The 14,554-nt window shown below is 38.3% G+C and overlaps 1 non-coding gene across 1 annotated transcript; it reads right to left on the bottom strand.

Moving 5' to 3' along the window:
• Positions 1-2,255: 2,255 nt before the first annotated feature.
• On the bottom strand, positions 2,256-2,363 carry LOC112745473 (small nucleolar RNA R71). Its single transcript, XR_003173400.1, has one exon. It is a non-coding gene; the product is annotated as a small nucleolar RNA R71 (small nucleolar RNA).
• Positions 2,364-14,554: the final 12,191 nt, after the last annotated feature.

Genomic DNA, 14,554 nt, shown 5'->3' with positions numbered 1-14,554 from the left:
TCATGAAGCATGTGAAGCCTCGCTGGCTGTAAAGCCATGTCTAAATTCTTTTGGACTGAGGCTTCCAAACCATCAGAGGTAAGTTACATACTTGATAAATGATGAGCAGCAATTTGTTATCAAGATCAATATACTCTGGTGTTAAATGCTGAAGCTTGGCTGGCCATTGGCCATGTCTAGTGTTTTGGACTGGAGCTTTCTTTAAAAGCTTGGCTGGCTAGTGAGCCATGTCTAATTCCTGGACTGAAGCTTTAGACTAAGAATGCAAGATTCCTGGAATTCATATTAAAAATTTTGGAATCCTTATTTTTTCTTTTTCATATAATTTTCGAAAAAAAATCCAAAAAAAATTAGAAAATCATAAAATCAAAAATATTTTTGTGTTCTTGTTTGAGTCTTAAGTCATATCATAAGTTTGGTGTCACTTGCATATGCATCTTGCATTATTTTTCGAAAATTTCATGCATTCATAGTGTTCTTCATGATCTTCAAGTTGTTCTTGGTAAGTCTTCTTGTTTGATCTTGATGATTTTTTGTTTTGTGTCTTTTCATGTTTATCATATGCATTCTTGAATTCTTAGTGCGTAAGCATTAAAGAATTCTAAGTTTGGTGTCTTGCATGTTTTCTTTGCATTAAAAGTTTTTCAAAATTGTGTCTATGATGTTCATCTTGGCATTCAAAGTGTTCTTGGTGTTCATCTTGACATTCATGGCATTCTTGCATGCATCACATGTTTTGATCTAAAAATTTCATGCATTGCATAATTTTCATGTTTTTCATAAAAATTTAAAAAATCAAAAAATATCTTTCCCTTTTTCTCTCATCAAATTCGAAAATTTGGATTGACTTTTTCAAAAATTTTTAAAATCAAATTGTTTCTTATGAGTCAAATCAAATTTTCAATTTGAAAATCTTATCTTTTTCAAAATCTTTTTCAAAAATCAAATCTTTTTCAAAATTATTAGTTATTTTCGAAAATTTCAAAAAAATATTTTTCAAAAATCTTTTCCTTATTTTTATACCAAATTTTCGAAAATAACATAATCAATTAATGTTTTGATTCAAAAATTTGAAGTTTGTTACTTGCTTGTTAAGAAAGATTCAAACTTTGAGTTCTAGAATCATATCTTGTGATTTCTTATGAATCAAGTCATTAATTGAGATTTTAAAAATCAAATCTTTTTCAAAAACTAATTTCTATCATGTCTTTTCAAAAATATCTTCTCATCTTATCTTTTTCAAAAATATCTTTTCAAAATATCTTTCCTAACCTCCTAACTTCCTATTTTTTCAAAATTTGTTTCAACCAACTAACTAACTTTTTGTTTGTTTCTTAACTTTTTCAAAACTACCTAACTAACTCTCTCTCTCTAATTTTCGAAAATATCTCCCCTCTTTTTCAAAATTTCTTTTTAATTTATTAATTATTTTAATTTTTAAATCTTAATTTTCGAAAATTACTAACACATTTTCAAAAACCAATTTTCAAAAATCACTAACTCCTTTTCAAAAATAATTTTCGAAAATTCCCTCTCTCTCTCTCATCCTATTCTATTTATTCATTCATTAACTAACATCTCTTCGTCACATCATCACCAAATTTGAACCCCCTCTTCTATCTGTGTTCGAATTTCTTCTTCTTTTCTTCTACTAACAATAAGGATCCTCTTTACTGTGACATAGAGGATTCCTCTTCTTTTCTTTTTCTCTTCTCTTTCTTATGAGCAGGGACAGAGAAAAAGGCATTCTTGTTGAAGCTGATCCAGAACCTGAAAGGACTCTGAAGAGAAAATTAAGAGAAGCTAAATTACAACAATCCAGAGACAACTTGATTGAAAATTTCGAACAAGTAAAGGAGATGGCAGCCGAACCCAACAACAATGCAAGGAAGATGCTTGGTGACTTTACTGCACCTAATTCCAATTTACATGGAAGAAGCATCTCCATTCCTGCCATTGGAGCAAACAACTTTGAGCTGAAACCTCAATTAGTTTCTCTGATGCAGCAGAACTGCAAGTTTCATGGACTTCCATCTGAAGATCCTTTTCAGTTCTTGACTGAATTCTTGCAGATATGTGATACTGTTAAGACTAATGGAGTAGATCCTGAAGTCTACAGGCTCATGCTTTTCCCTTTTGCTGTAAGAGACAGAGCTAGATTATGGTTGGATTCTCAACCCAAAGACAGCCTGAACTCTTGGGATAAGCTGGTCACGGCTTTCTTAGCCAAGTACTTTCCTCCTCAAAAGCTGAGCAAGCTTAGAGCTGATGTTCAAACCTTCAGACAGAAAGAAGGTGAATCCCTCTATGAAGCTTGGGAAAGATACAAACAGTTGACCAAAAAGTGTCCTTCTGACATGCTTTCAGAATGGACCATCCTGGATATATTCTATGATGGTTTATCTGAGCTATCAAAGATGTCACTGGACACTTCTGCAGGTGGATCCATTCACCTAAAGAAAACGCCTGCAGAAGCTCAAGAACTCATTGACATGGTTGCTAATAACCAGTTCATGTACACTTCTGAAAGGAATCCTGTGAGTAATGGGACGCCTATGAAGAAGGGAGTTCTTGAAGTTGATACTCTGAATGCCATATTGGATCAGAATAAAATATTGACTCAGCAAGTCAATATGATCTCTCAGAGTCTGCATGGAATGCAAGCTGCATCCAACAGTACTCAAGAGGCTTCTCCTGAAGAAGAAGCTTATGATCCTGAGAACCCTGCAATAGCAGAGGTAAATTACTTAGGTGAACCTTATGGAAACACCTATAACTCAACATGGAGAAATCATCCAAATTTCTCATGGAAGGATCAAAAGCCCCAACAAGGCTTTAATAATGGTGGAAGAAACAGGTTTAGCAATAGCAAGCCTTTTCCATCATCAACTCAGCAACAGACAGAGAACTCTGAACAAAATGCTTCTAATTTAGCAAATCTAGTCTCTGATCTATCTAAGGCCATTGTAAGTTTCATGAATGAAACAAGGTCTTCCATTAGAAATCTGGAAGCACAAGTGGGCCAGCTGAGTAAAAGGATCACTGAAATCCCTCCTAGTACTCTCCCAAGCAATACAGAAGAGAATCCAAAAGGAGAGTGCAAGGCCATTGACATAAGCGCCATGGCCGAACCTGTGAGGAGAGGAGAGGACGTGAATCCCAAGGAGAAGACCTCCTGGGACATCCAGTGATCAATAAGGAGCTTCCCTCTGAGGAACCAAAGGAATCTGAGACTCATCTAGAGAGCATAGAGATTCCATTAACCCTCCTTATGCCCTTCATGAGCTCTGATGAGTATTCCTCTTCTGAAGAGAATGAGGATGTTACTAAAGAGCAAACTGCCAAGTTTCTTGGTGCAATCATGAAACTGAATGCCAAACTATTTGGCATTGATACTTGGGAAGTTGAACCTCCCTTGTTCATCAATGAACTAAGTGATCTGGATCAACTGACATTGCCTCAGAAGAGACAGGATCCTGGATAGTTCATATTACCTTGTACCATAGGCACCATGATCTTTAAAGCTCTGTGTGACCTTGGTTCAGGTATAAACCTCATGCCCCTCTCTGTAATAGAGAAACTGGGAATCTATGGGGTGCAAGCTGCTAAAATCTCACTAGAGATGGCAGACAGCTCAAGAAGACAGGCTTATGGACAAGTAGAAGATGTATTAGTAAAGGTTGAGGGCCTTTACATACCTACTGATTTCATAGTCCTGGATACTGGAAAGGAAGAGGATGAATCCATCATCCTAGGAAGACCTTTCCTGACCACAGCAAGAGTTGTGATTGATGTTGACAGAGGTGAATCAGTCCTTCAATGGAATGAGAACTCCCTTGTATTCAAAACTCAAGGATCTCCCTCTGCAACCATGGAGAGGAAGCTTGAAAAGCTTCTCTCAAAGCAGAGTCAACCAGAGCCCCCACAGTCAAACTCTAAGTTTGGTGTTGGGAGGCCACAACCAAACTCTAAGTTTGGTGTTGAACTCCCATATCCAAACTCTAAGTTTGGTGTTGGAGAGTCTCAACAAAGCTCTGCACATCTGTAAGGCTCCATGAGAGCCCACTGTCAAGCTATTGACATTAAAGAAGCGCTTGTTGGGAGGCAACCCAATGTTTATCTAACTTTTATTTTCATTGTTTTTCATGTTTTCTTAGGTTCATGATCATGTGGAGTCACAAAATAAATAGAAAAATTGAAAACGGAATCAAAAATAGCAGAAGAAAAATCACACCCTGGAGGAGCATCTGTCTGGCGTTCAGCGCCAGAACAGAGCATGGTTCTGGCGCTGAACGCCCAAAATAGGCAGCTTCTGGGTGCTGAACGCCAGAACAGGCATGGTTCTGGCGTTCAACGCCAGAAATGGCACACAAATGGGCGTTGAACGCCCAAAATGGCCACCAACCTGGCGCTGAACGCCCAGAGTTGGGTACAAAGGCATTTTTACATGCCTAATGGTGCAGGGATGTAAATGCCTTGAACACTTCAGGATCTGTGGATCCCACAGGATCCACTCAGGATCTGTAGACCCCACAGGATCCACTCAGGATCTGTGGACCCCACAGGATCCCCACCTACCTCCACTCACTTCTTCTCACCACTCTCTTTCACACAACCCCATAAACACTCTTCCCTAAAAGCCCTTCACCAATCACCTCAATCTCTCTTCCCCACTAAACCTTCACCACTCACATCCACCCACTCTTCCCAATAAACCTACCTCATAAACTCCACCTACCTTCAAAATTCAAAACCAATTTCCCACCCAAACCCACCCATATGGCCGAACCTTAACCCCCCCTCCCTTCCCTATATAAAGACCTCCATTCTTCACCAAATTCACACAACACACCCCTCTACACTCCTCTTAGCCGAAACCACATCTCCCTCTCCCTCTCCATATTTCTTCTTCTTCTATTCTTTTGTTTATTGCTCGAGGGCGAGCAATATTCTAAGTTTGGTGTGGTAAAAGCATAGCTTTTTTTGTTTTTCCATTACCATTGATGGCATCTAAGACCGGAGAATCCTCTAGAAGAGGGAAAGGGAAGACAAAAGCTTCCACATCCGAGTCATGGGAGATGGAAAGGTTCATCTCCAAAGCCCATCAAGACCACTTTTATGATGTTGTGGCCAAGAAGAAGGTGATCCCTGAGGTCCCTTTTAAACTCAAAAGAAATGAGTATCCGGAGATCCGACATGAAATTCAAAGAAGAGGTTGGGAAGTTCTAACAAATCCCATCCAACAAGTCGGCATCCTAATGGTTCAAGAGTTCTATGCCAATGCATGGATCACCAAGAACCATGATCAAAGTAAGAACCCGGATCCAAAGAACTATGTTACAATGGTTCGGGGGAAATACTTAGATTTTAGTCCGGAAAATGTGAGGTTGGCGTTCAACTTGCCAAACATGGAAGAGAACGCACGCCCCTACACAAGGAGAGTCAACTTTGATCAAAGGTTGGACCAAGTCCTTATGGACATATGTGTAGAAGGAGCTCAATGGAAGGTTGACTCCAAAGGCAAGCCGGTTCAACTAAGAAGATTGGACCTCAAGCCTATAGCTAGAGGATGGTTGGAGTTTATTCAATGCTCAATCATTCCCACTAGCAACCGGTCTGAAGTTACTATAGACCGGGCCATCATGATCCATAGCATCATGATTGGAGAAGAGGTGGAAGTTCATGAGATTATACCTCAAGAACTCTACAAGGTGGCTGACAAGTCCTCCACCATGGCAAGGTTAGCCTTTCCTCACCTCATTTGCCACCTATGCAATTCGGCTGGGATTGACATAGAGGGAGATATCCTCATTAAAGAGGAAAAGTCCATCACTAAGAAAAAGATGGAGCAAGCAAGAGAGCCCACTCATGGAGCTCAAGAGGCGTATGAAGCTCATCACCATGAGATTCCGGAAATGCCTCAAATGCACTTTCCTCCACAAAACTATTGGGAGCAAATCAACACCTCCCTAGGAGAATTGAGTTCCAATATGGGACAACTAAGGGTGGAACATCAAGAGCACTCCATCATGCTCCATGAAATAAGAGAAGATCAAAAAGCAATGAGGGAGGAGCAACAAACACAAGGAAGAGACATAGAAGAGCTCAAGGACATCATTGGTTCCTCAAGAAGGAAACGCCACCATCACTAAGGTGGATTCATTCCTTGTTCTTGCTTTCTCTGTTTTTCGTTTTCTATGTTATGTGCTTATCTAAGTTTGTGTCTTCATTACAGGATCATTAGTAGTAGTAACTATGTCTTAAAGTTATAAATGTCCTATGACTCCATCACCTCTCTTAAAAAAAAATGTGTTTTAATTCAAAAGAACAAGAAGTACATGAGTTTCGAATTTATCCTTGAACTTAGCTTAATTACATTGATGTGGTGACAATGCTTCTTGTTTTCTGAATGTATGCTTGAACAGTGCATAAGTCTTTTGAAGTTGTTGTTTAAGAATGTTAAATATGTTGGCTCTTGAAAGAATGATGACTAGGAGACATGTTATTTGATAATCTGAAAAATCATAAAAATGATTCTTGAAGCAAGAAAAAGCAGCAAAGAACAAAGCTTGCAGAAAAAAAAAATATGCGAAAAAAAAAATAGAAAAAAAAAATAGAAAGAAAAAGAAAAAGCAAGCAGAAAAAGCCAATAACCCTTAAAACCAAAAGGCAAGGGCAAATAAAAAGGATCCCAAGGCTTTGAGCATCAGTGGATAGGAGGGCCTAAAGGAATAAAATCCTGGTCTAAGCGGCTAAACCAAGCTGTCCCTAACCATGTGCTTGTGGCGTGAAGGTGTCAAGTGAAAACTTGAGACTGAGCGGTTAAAGTCAAGGTCCAAAGCAAAAACAAAGAGTGTGCTTAAGAACCCTGGACACCTCTAATTGGGGACTTTAGCAAAGCTGAGTCACAATCTGAAAAGGTTCACCCAATTATGTGTCTGTGGCATTTATGTATCCGGTGGTAATACTGGAAAACAAAGTGCTTAGGGCCACGGCCAAGACTCATAAAGAAGCTGTGTTCAAGAATCATCATACTGAACTAGGAGAGTCAATAACACTATTCGAAATCTGAAGTTCCTATAGATGCCAATCATTCTGAACCTCAATGGATAAAGTGAGATGCCAAAACTATTCAAGAGGCAAAAAGCTATAAGTCCCGCTCATATGATTGAAGCTATGTTTCATTGATAGTTTGGAATTTGTAGTATATTCTCTTCTTTTTATCCTATTTGATTTTCAGTTGCTTGGGGACAAGCAACAATTTAAGTTTGGTGTTGTGATGAGCGGATAATTTATACGCTTTTTGGCATTGTTTTTAGTATGTTTTTAGTAGGATCTAATCACTTTTAGGGATGTTTTCATTAGTTTTTATGTTAAATTCACATTTCTGGACTTTACTATGAGTTTGTGTGTTTTTCTGTGATTTCAGGTATTTTCTGGCTGAAATTGAGGGACTTGAGCAAAAATCAGATTCAGAGGTTGAAAAAGGACTGCTGATGCTGTTGGATTCTGACCTCCCTGCACTCAAAGTGGATTTTCTGGAGCTACAGAACTCGAAATGGCGCGCTTCCAATTGCGTTGTAAAGTAGACATCCAGGGCTTTCTAGCAATGTATAATAGTCCATACTTTGGCCAAGAATTGACGACTTAAACTGGCGTTCAACGCCAGCCTTCTGCCCAAATCTGGCGTCCAGCGCCAGAAAAGGATCCAAAACCAGAGTTGAACGCCCAAACTGGCACAAAAACTGGCGTTCAACTCCACAAATGGCCTCTGCACGTGCAACACTCAGGCTCAGCCCAAACACACACCAAGTGGGCCCCGGAAGTAGATTTATGCATCAATTACTTACTCATGTAAACCCTAGTGACTAGTTTATTATAAATAGGACCTCTTACTATTGTATTAGGCGTCTTTTAAACCATCCTGGATTGTATTTTGATCCTGTGATCTCGTTTAGGGGGCTGGCCATCTCGGACATGCCTGGACCTTCACTTATGTATTTTCAACGGTAGAGTTTCTACACTCCATAGATTAAGGTGTGGAGCTCTGCTGTTCCTCAAAGATTAATGCAAAGTACTACTGTTTTCTATTCAATTCTTCTTATTTCGCTTCTAAGATATCCATTCGCACCCAAGAACATGATGAAGGTGATGATTATGTGTGACGCTCATCATCCTTCTCCCTTATGAACGCGTGCCTGACAAACACTTCTGTTCTACATGAATTAAGCTAGAATGAATATCTCCTAGATCTCCTAACCAGAATCTTCGTGGCGTAAGCTAGAATGATGGTGGCATTCAAGAGAATCTGGAAAGTCTAAACCTTGTCTGTGGTATTCCGAGTAGGATTCAATGATTGAATGACTGTGACGAGCTTCAAACTCGCGATTGTTGGGCGTTAGTGACAGACGCAAAAGGAGGGTGAATCCTATTCCAGCATGATCAAGAACCGACAGATGAATAGCCGTGCCGTGACAGGGTGCGTGAGCTTATTATTCACTGAGAGGAGGGGATGTAGCCACTGACAACGGTGATGCCCTTGCATAAACCCAGCCATGGAAAGGAGTAAGACTGATTGGATGAAGATAGCAGGAAAGCAGAGGTTCAGAGGAACGAAAAGCATCTCCATTCGCTTATCTGAAATTCCTACCAATGATTTACATAAGTATCTCTATCCCTATTTTATTAATTAATATTCGAAAACACCATTATCACTTTATATCTGCCTGACTGAGATTTACAAGGTGACCATAGCTTGCTTCATACCAACAATCTCCGTGGGATTCGACCCTTACTCACGTAAGGTATTACTTGGACGACCCAGTGCACTTGCTGGTTAGTTGTATCGAAGTTGTGACAATTATGAATTAAGATCAGAGCACCAAGCTCTGGAGCCATTACCAGGATTTGTTCGAGCCTGGAGATCACAATTTCGTGCACCAAAAACAGATAAGAAGGTGTAATGTAATGTTTCTGTACTTCTCCCCTCTAAGGAGGCATGATCCTCAGGAGGAAGTAAGTCCCTTATTTATAGTAAAAATTCTATGACTAAACCTAAAAGATATTGTTTCTAATTTAAAAATTACAAAAAGAAAATAAGATAAGCTAAGAAGTGCTAAAATCCACTTTGGGGCCCACTTGGTGAGTGTTTGGGCTGATGCCTGGCGTTCAACTCAAGTTTTGGGCATTCAACTTTGGTCCCTGCTCCCTGGCTGGCATTGAACACTAGTTTGGGTGTTCAACTTCGGAGGCCAGTCCTTCTTGGGCGTTGAACTCCAGATGTGGGCGTTCAACACCCGTTTTGGTCCATGTTCTTGGAAGAGAAGTATAGACTATTATATATTGCTGGAAAGCTCTAGAAGTTAGATTTCTAACGCCATTGAGACCCTATCAATTGGACCTGTGTAGCTCAAGATATGCTCATCGAAATGCACGGAGGTCAGGATTTGACAGCATCTGCTATCCTTTCTTCGTCTCTGAACAAGGCTTTGCCAATTTTTGCCCAAAATTCACCTAAAATTATAGGAAAAATACAAAACTTAAAGTAGCATCCAAATATGAATTTTTGCACTAAAACATGTTAAAAATAAAAAAATACTACTGAAAACGCTCTAAAAATGCTATGAAAAAGGGTATAAGATACTCCATTATCATTGGCCAATATAAGCCATTTTGGAGGACCTTGGCAGTAGTCCTTTCTCCACTAAAGTGTCCACCATACTTAGAGCCATGGCAGTGCCACAAAACTCCTTGGGTTTCTTCCTCAGGGATGCATCTATAGATTATGTCATCCGAGCATTTCTTGAATAGGCATGGATCATCCCATAAAAAGGGGGAGGGGTTTCTTGATTTACCTCAGGTTCATTCCTGGATAGGTGATTAGCTATTTGATTCTCTGAACCCTTTCGATCTCGAATTTCAATGTCAAATTCTTGAAGAAGAAGCACCCATCTTATCTGTCTTAGCTTAGCATTCTATTGGGACATTAGATACTTAAGAGCAGAATGGTCAGTGTAAATAATTACTTTTGATCCGATTAAAATGATCTAACTTTATCAAAAGCAAAAACTACTACTATAGAAGGCATGGCACTCCATGGGTGGCATTGCACGCCATCCTCCCTTGATTGTCTTTCTTCCTCTTTGTTCTTGTTAAAACATTTTCACCAATCTCCTACAAAAATGTAAAATACTCAAAGTAATATTGACTAAAACATAAATAATTTAAAAAAAAGAACACTTACTTTATTAAGAAAAATGACAAGGAAAACTATTAAAAGATGCTCATGCATAAAATAATACGAGAGTTAACAATTATCTAAAGGTGCACCTATAAAAGTAGCCTAGCTTTTGTGTTTAGCAATTTGTCTAAGAATTTAAAAGTAAATAAGGAAGGAAAATCATGAATATACTAAAGAATCCAAAACTATAAACCTTTGGCGAGTCTTCAAGAAATTTATAGCTTGGCAATGTTTTTCGCCTTGACACCAATGACACGATTCTCCTTACCAACGCTAGACAGGACAAACCCAGATAATATATCCTCTTTTTCAACACCAGATTACTTAATCCATAAATTTTTACCAGGTCCTACACGTCTAACCCAATTTTTGTTAATGAATACAGCAACAACTTTAGCTTGTGATACGGATTTTATAAAACTACAAATGATCGGCAAGTGCACCGAGTCGTACCAAGTAATACCATAAGAGTGGGTTATTATTCCCACGAGGATTAACGGACTAAGAAAACAATGATCAATTGATTAATCTAGTTAGTCAATCAAAATTAAGGGTTTCAAGAGCAATTGCAACAGGGAATAAACAAAAGCAAGTCATGAATAATTGAGAAAATAATATGATTCAAAAGAGTTAAGGTTTCATAGATGTTGAGACTTTTGGAAAAATGCTTTTCACTCTCCATCTTGATTATGAAAAGAAGTATCTATGACAAATCATTAGTTATCAAACTCAATTTCCTTAGAAATTCAATTTCTCTAACCCTAATAAATAATCAATTCCTTCATTAATTGATTGTGATAAGAGGTTAGGCACATTCACTGATTTAAAAACTACACAATTCTCAAGAACCAAACTTGGCTTATTAGATGTCACTTATCAAGTCCAAGTTCAAATCCTAAGAACCATGAGAAGAAGTTTTCAAGTTTAATTTAATTAATTAACTTTTTCAAGGTATTAAGAGAATTCAAGTTAGATTAGAATTGTTTCCCAACATATTCAAATCTTTTGGATAAACAATGAAAACTTTTTTTTAAGAAAAACATCAATGCATTACTCAAAGGTAGAAAAGCTATAACATTAGTCCATAGGAATCAACAAAGCTCCTAACCTTAACCGAGGAGATTAGTGACTCATGTTAAGCTTGAAAAATACAAACAGAGTATGAAAAATAGCAACAAGGTCCAAGTGTCCTTATTAAAGTTGTCAAGACTCCTTATATACTAATACCAAAAACAAAACCTAAGAATTAAATGCAAACTTCATTAAAACAAAATCAAAATCAAATATCCTGCAATCAATCTCCAATTCTTCTAGTGATTTCAGGTTCATGACTTGATGACTCAATCCTTGACTTGGAGCTTCCATGTGGGCCTGAGGAAAGCTCTCTTTCAGCCTGTCATTCTTAGGCCTTGGGACGTGTGGCATGCCCATTCACTGGCGTATTGCACGCCACTCTATTTCAAGCCCCTGGAGCATCAATCATGGCGTGTGGTGCACGAAATTGTGATCACACTGTTCACAACTCCGCAAAACTAACCAGCAAGTGCACTGGGTCATCCAAGTAATACCTTACATGAGTAAGGGTCGATCCCACGAAGATTGTCGGCTTGAAGCAAGCTATGGTCATCTTGTAAATCTTATTCTGGTGGATTCGAATGGTTATGAGTTTTTGATAATTAAAAGATAAATAAAACATAAAATAAAATAAAGATACTTATGTGATTCATTGGTGGAAATTTCAGATAAGCGTTTGGAGATGCTTTGTTGCTTCTGAACCTCTGCTTTCCTATTGTCTTCTTCTAGTCATGCGTGCTCCCTTCCATTGCAAGCTGTATGATCCTCTCGGATGAAAAATACTAGGTACGATTTCTGCACGGCTAATCAAAAGCTGTATGATCCCAAGAGAATATACTTCGGCTATCGTCCAATGACTACGTTGAACATCATGTAGACCGCTTGTGGTTGTCAGGCACGCGGATCTTGGCTAAGCGAGTAACGAAGATAGTGGGTGATTGTCACGGGTCACCCCTTCATTCTGACTTAACTGAATTAAGTATGAGAGTATATCTTGGAGAAGAAGTAGGCATGAATTGAAAGAGAAACAATAGTAATTGCATTAATTCATGAAGAACAGCAGAGCTCTGCACCTTAATCTATGAGGTGTAGAAACTCCACCATAGAAAATACATAAGAAAAAGGTCTAGGCATGGCCGAATGGCTAGCCTCCCAAATGTGAACATAAAAGTCCAAAGATGATAAAAAAGTCTTCGAATACAATAGTAAAAAGTGCTATTTATACTAAACTAGTTACTAGGGATTACAGAAAATAAGTAACTAAGTGCAGATAGTGCAGAAATCTATTTCCAGGGCCCACTTGGTGTGTGCTTAGGCTGATCATTGAAGCATTCACGTGTATAGGCCATTCTTAGAGCTAAACGCCAGCATGGGTGCCAGTTTGGGCATTTAACTCCATTTTTGGTACCAGTTCTGGCGTTTTACGCCAAAAAATGGGTCTCTGGCTGGCGTTTAGATGCGTGTTTGGGCCATCAAATCTCGTGAAAAGTATGGATTATTATATATTTCTGGAAATCCCAAGATGTCTACTTTCCAACTCAATTGAGAGCGCACCAATCAGGCTTCTGTAGCCCCAGAAAATCCACTTCGAGTGCAGGAGGGTCAGAATCCAACAGCATCCGTAGTCCTTTCTCAGCCTCTGAATCAGATTTTTGCTCAGGTCCCTCAATTTCAACCAGAATATACCTAAAATTATAGAAAAACACACAAACTCATAGTAAGGTCCAGAAATGTGATTTTTGCATAAAAACTAACAAAAATATAATAAAAAGTAACTAAAATATACTAAAAACTATGTAAAAATAATGCCAAAAAGGGTATAAATTATCCGCTCATCACAACACCAAACTTAAATTGTTGCTTGTCCCCAAGCAACTAAAAACAAAATAGGATAAAAAGAAGATAAAATACAATAAATCTCAAAAATATCAATGAAGATTAGTTTCAATTAGATGAGCAGGACTAGAAGCTTTTTGCTTCTGAACAGTTTTGGCATCTCACTTTATCCTTTGAAGTTCAGAATGATTGGCATCCATAGGAACTCGGAATTCAAATAGTGTTATTGATTTTCTTAGTATGTTGATTCTTGAACACAGTTACTTTATGAGTCTTGGCCGTGACCCTAAGTATTTTGTTTTCCAGTATTACCACCGGATACATAAATGCCACAGACACATAACTGGGTGAACCTTTTCAGATTGTAACTTAGCTTTGCTAGAGTCCCCAGTTAGAGGTGCCCAGAGCTCTTAAGCACACTCTTTTTTCTTTGGACCAGGATTTTAACCGCTCAAAGTCAAGCTTTTCACTTGACACCTTCACGCCACAAGCACATGGTTAGGGACAGCTTGATTTAACCGCTTAGGCCAGGATTTTATTCCTTTGGGCCGTCCTATCCATTAATGCTCAAAGCATTGGATCCTTTTTATCCTTGCCTTTTGGTTTAAAGGGTTACTAGCTTTTTCTGCTTGCTTTTTCTTTTTCTTTCTTTTTCTTTATTTTTTGCCATTTTTTTCCGCAAGCTTTGTATTTTTCACTGCTTTTTCTTTCTTCAAGAATCAATTTTATGATTTTTCAGATTATCAATAACATTTCTCTTTTTTTATTATTCTTTCAAGAGCCAACAATTTTAACATTCATAAACTTCACTATAAAAAATATGCACTGTTCAAGCATTCATTCAGAAAACAAAAAGTATTGCCACCACATCAAAATAATTAAACTATTTTCAAGATAGAATTCGAAATTCATGTACTTCTTTTTCTTTTTCAGAAAACATTTTTCATTTCAGAAAGGTGAAGGATTTATGAGACATTCATAGCTTTAAGACATAGACACTAGACACTAATGATCATGTAATAAAGACACAAACATAGACAAAACATAAAGCATAAAAACCGAAAAACAGAAAAATAAAAACAAGGAAATTAAAGAACGGGTCCACCTTAGTGATGGTGGCTAGTTCTTCCTCTTGAAGTTCTTATTGAGTGCTTGAGCTCCTCTATGTTTCTTCTTTGCCTTTGTTGCTCCTCTCTCATGGCCTTTTGGTCCTCTCTGATTTCATGGAGGATGACGGAGTGCTCTTGGTGCTCCATCCTTAGTTGCCCCATGTTGGAACTCAATTCTCCTAAAGAAGCGTTGAGTTGTTCCCAATAGTTGTGTGGAGGAAAATGCATCCCTTGAGGTATCTCAGGAATTTCTTGATGAGGGACTTTCTCATGCTCTTGTTGAGGTCCATGAGTG

This window comes from Arachis hypogaea, chromosome 14 (genome assembly GCF_003086295.3).
Source record: "Arachis hypogaea cultivar Tifrunner chromosome 14, arahy.Tifrunner.gnm2.J5K5, whole genome shotgun sequence".
Taxonomy (NCBI): Eukaryota; Viridiplantae; Streptophyta; class Magnoliopsida; order Fabales; family Fabaceae; genus Arachis; species Arachis hypogaea.
Note: the sequence above shows the minus strand (reverse complement) of the source record. Positions and strands in the feature narration are given on the sequence as shown.